Raw genomic sequence first — 4,467 nt, forward strand, 5'->3', positions numbered from 1 at the left:
GCGCGTCGCCTCCGCGGCCCTCGGCCGGGGCTCACAGCCGTCAGCGCGTCGGTCTGTCCGTCCCGCAGTCCTTCGCCTCCCGCGGGCCGCTGGGGAGCGCGCGAAGCTGGCGCACTTGTCTCCGGCGGGCGCCGCCAGCACCTTTAAATCGCGCTCCTCTTTCTCATTCACATTTTGCCTGCTGCCGGGCCGGGCTCGCCTCACGTGGGGCCGAGCACCGCCGCCTATTGGCTGCGCCAGGAGGGGCGGGGGAAGGCGGGGCTCCGCCCCCTCCGGCAGGCCCGGCCGCGAGCAGGCTGTAGGCGCCACCGGCGGAGCGCGCGGGCCCGAGAGTCCGAGCCTGCGCGCCGGGTCCGCGCCGCGCAAACTTGAAAGCGGCGGTTGGCACCTCCAAGGCTCGAATCCCGCGGCCCAGCAGCCGGGTCGAGGCCGCCTCCGAGTGCAGCTTCCCGGGCTAGGAAACTGCCGCGGCCGGGCCGAGGGCGTTTTATTGCTTTAATATTTCTTTTGCATTGGAAAAAGCCTGCTGGCGGCTCACCCTAGCGCTGGGTGCTACTGCTGCGCCAGGGGTCCCGGCGAGGTTCCCGGAGTTGGGGGCAAGGTCCTGCTGCTTGGGATCCGCCGCTAGGGCCCTGGCTGGGAGCTGATAGCCCCTTCCCGCCTCAGGGAACCCTCGAGATTGCTCATTGCGCCCCCTGCACTCCTAGTGGGGCGGGGAGGCTGCTGGTTCTCCCATCTCGAGCTGGCCTCTCCCGTGAGCGATCCCTTCTCATTTGTCATGACATTCTTAATCATCGCACCTATTTACACACTTTGCCGGCGCGCACCAAAATAACAGCCACGATAATTATGATAATAAAGCGAGTCCTTTATCTGCTCCATCCTCGGGGAGGAAGGGGGGAGTTGCTGTGCCTCCAGATTGTATAACGTGAGATTATCCTGATGAAAGCTTTATGATGTTTGCTCAAATAAAAGCTGCGTTTTGTAAATAGGCGCTAATTAAGCACGTTGAGAACGGAGGGAGCGCTCACCCCGGCGCCGCCGCCCGGTTGCCAGCGCGAGGACTCGAGGGCGCGCGGCTCCCCTTTGCCTCCTGCAGGATGGAGCCGATTCCCTCAAGATGCTTCCCCCCGTCTCGACCATGGTAAATCCCCAGAATTTGGGAATAAGAGAATCGGCGGAGCGGGGGCAGGGGCTAGGGATGGTCTTATCCCCTTCTCCATGATGAAACCAAAACTTTCAGCTCTCGTGTTCCTTTTAAAAATGGAATCGTTTCGTCGCGAGGGTAGAAGGTGCAAAGCGCGCCAGCGCGCGCGGGGCTTCCACGCGCCTCCAGGGCCCCGGCTCCAACTTCCCGGGTCTAGACGTTCGCCCGGAAGAAGCCGACAAGCCCCGGGCTCGGGAGGAGAGGAGCGAAGGGCATTGTGACATCGGTCATTAAAAATCAGCTCACGCCGAGGAGCTAGTGGTTGGGGAGTTGGCCCGTGTTGGACGTGTGTTATGTATCACTTACAAGCACATTTAATTGGGAGATAAAGATAAATCGATCTTTATGAATTTATCGACCCGATTCTTTGAAGCTCTTCTTTCTCCCTCTTCCTTTTTCTCGCGCTCTCACTCCAAGGCCCCCCGGGGGACGTCTTACTGCGGACCACCTCCTCAGCCAGGAGTCTGGCCGCAGACCCACTGCCACCCCAAGGGCCCTGGACGAGAAAGGGGAGGGTGCTGAGAAAACTCGCGGGCCCTGACGCCAGCCGCCCTCCTCAAACCCCCGCCCCACCATCCCCCGGACAAAGACGTCTCGAGCGCGGTTCCCCACTCCAGGCCGCTGTAATGGATGGCTCCGGCAGCAGGCGGTTTGAAAGGAATTCATTAGGACTCTGGCTGTATTGCCTCCACTCCCTGCACGCCCAGACCCCGAGGTGGCTTAGGCGGTGAGGGGAAAATGAATTCCCGTTGAGATCCACGGGGAAGGAGGTGTCTGTGGGGTCTCTGAGCTCTATCCCTCTTTCTCCACTCCCACAAAAGAAGCAAAAGAAGAAAAGGAAAAGAAAAATACCGAAGCCCAGGACAAAAGGCTGATTTCTTTATGAGCATAATAAATACTCCCTCTCATTATGAGATAGTTACAGTCACACAGGCTTAGGTCTGGTTAACTTGTTTTTTGAATCCTAAGAAAAAACGCTCGACTCCTGGCTTGATTTACGCTGCCACCGCCGGTCTCTTCGCCGCTTGACGCTGGCGTGCCTGCGTAGGCTGTTACTCATTCCACCCAGGCACATTTGCCATCCACTTTGCTATTTCGCCGTAAAAATATTGTTCTAGGGACTTTCGTCGCCTGATTACCCTCCGAGAGCCAGGAATTCCTTTGATTATTTTGGTGATAATTCTACATTTAAAGTTCAGCAAGAAGATTTAGGTCCGTTGAATTATAGCTACACTTGAAATAATTTGATGGCATATTATTTGCATCCATAAATTGCCGTGGAAAGTATTGACTGCGGGGGTTATAATACTAATCTTCTTTTATTAGTGAGTTCAGAGAATTCTCATCAATATGAATTTTATTTACTAGTGTGCTTTTTCTCGAATGCAATGCAGTAATATTTTCTCATCTAATGCTTAACTGCTTAGAAAACGACTGTTCGCGTCATAAAAGGGTCCTTGTGTTTCGCCGTGATTAACAAGAGTCATTCGGGGCACCTCAGCCACCTGCAAAGCGTTCAGAGCGTGGGGATTGCAATAATAAAAGAGTTTAGAGTTTTCCCTCGGCTCCTGGCAGAGATTTATGGGCAGCGAGCGACAGGTACATGGCTTATCCAGCCTTCGGGTTTCCTACCTGCTCAGCTGGCAACTGCCTCAAACTGCAGAGCCCAGGGTGACTCAGCTGGCCCTGGCTGCTCAGGAAAACCGTCCTCGCAGATCTTTGCAACTCTGCTTTAAGAGTCCCCTCCCCTCCCTCGGACTGGGAAAAATGAAGGACGCACAGGAAGGGTCCTCCAACTCCAGTTAACTTTCACGAACTTCCCTCCCGGGTAACGTCCCTCCGGACTGAAGTTGGCCCACCCCCGAGCATTTTCTTCGGCGAGTGCCAAGCCGGTGTCAGTATCGTATTAAGCCACCTGAAAGCTCAGACATCAGTGAAACGGATGGTAATTAAGTTGTCTCCACGCTTTGGGGCTGTCCCCGGCAGCGTTTGCACGCAGGTGTGTGCAGGCTGAGCGTAAAGTGCTAACCGCACAAGTAAATGAATATTCATGCCGCAAACTTGCGTGGGCCGGCCGACTCCAGCCCCGAAGAGGGAGCACGGCGACCCGCGAGCATGCGTGCCGCCGGCAGGGGCGAGGTCGCGGGTGGTCGTGGAGAGGGGACAGCGTGGGACCTTCGGGTGTCCGTGGGTGCGGAGCAACCCGAGGTCTAGCGGGCCTGACGCTCTCGCCCACCTTCCAGTCCCAGGCGACAGGCCGGTTTCTCGGGCAACCGTGTTGCTTTTATTTATAGGGACTTTGAGTGGCCCGATCATTCGGTCATTGCCGCGCCTCTTGCTCCTGGCAGTAGTTGGGAAATAGCTTGGGATGGGTTTTATTTATGGAAGGGCAATTGGGATTCACACCCAGCTCACCCAGAACAGTCCCCCCGGAGCCCAGGACGCACTTACAAAGGGGTGCTTGTGTAAAATTCCCCATCAGACACACCAATTTGCAAGTAGCAGAAAGCATTGAAGCCTCATCTTTTTTAACTATTTTATTCAGCTTTTTTTTTTTTTTTTTAAATCTGAAAGCCCAAAATAGACTCCATGTGGTTCTAAGTGAAGTCAGCCCTTGGCTGGCTTTGAAATAGCTCCTGCAATTATGTAAAAGAGCCATTCACCAACAGGACGGAATTAAAAGGGATCTCGCCCGCTTCCCTTTCATTGCCAACCTCTCATGTTTGGCCTTTCAAAGCACTTCCAACACGATGTCTTTCTCCAGGACAAAAGGCAGAACAAAAAAAGTTCCCAAACTTGTAAATTGAACGTCAAGGGAACTTTAAACAATTTAAAGCCCATAAATAATGATAAAGGGGACTGGCAAAAAAGGCAAACCCATTCAATTAATAGAGTTTCCCAAGCAAAGATCAAGTGGTTTATAAAATAAAAGTCTTCGGTTTCATTATTCTGCGCCTTGACCACGAGAAAGCGGGACAGGGGGTTTTCTAAAGCGCCCTGAAGAAGAAACAGTTTGCGGGATTGTGTGCGTCGCGACATTCTTCTGTAGAAAGTTTTGCTTTTTGTCCCCCACCCACAAAGTAGCAGAAACAAAGCCGCCAACCAGAAACGGGAAAGGGAGAAAACTTTTTTTTTTTTTTGGAATTCCTCGGGGGAATTGGAAAATGTTCGCCGCAGGCCTGAGGCGGGGAAACCTGAGCCTTCACACCTGCGTCGCCCCCCACCCCCCAGCGCCCAGCAGCAGGCGGAGCCCCAGCCGT

This window comes from Pteropus alecto, unplaced genomic scaffold, assembly GCF_000325575.1.
Source record: "Pteropus alecto unplaced genomic scaffold, ASM32557v1 scaffold143, whole genome shotgun sequence".
Taxonomy (NCBI): domain Eukaryota; kingdom Metazoa; phylum Chordata; class Mammalia; order Chiroptera; family Pteropodidae; genus Pteropus; species Pteropus alecto.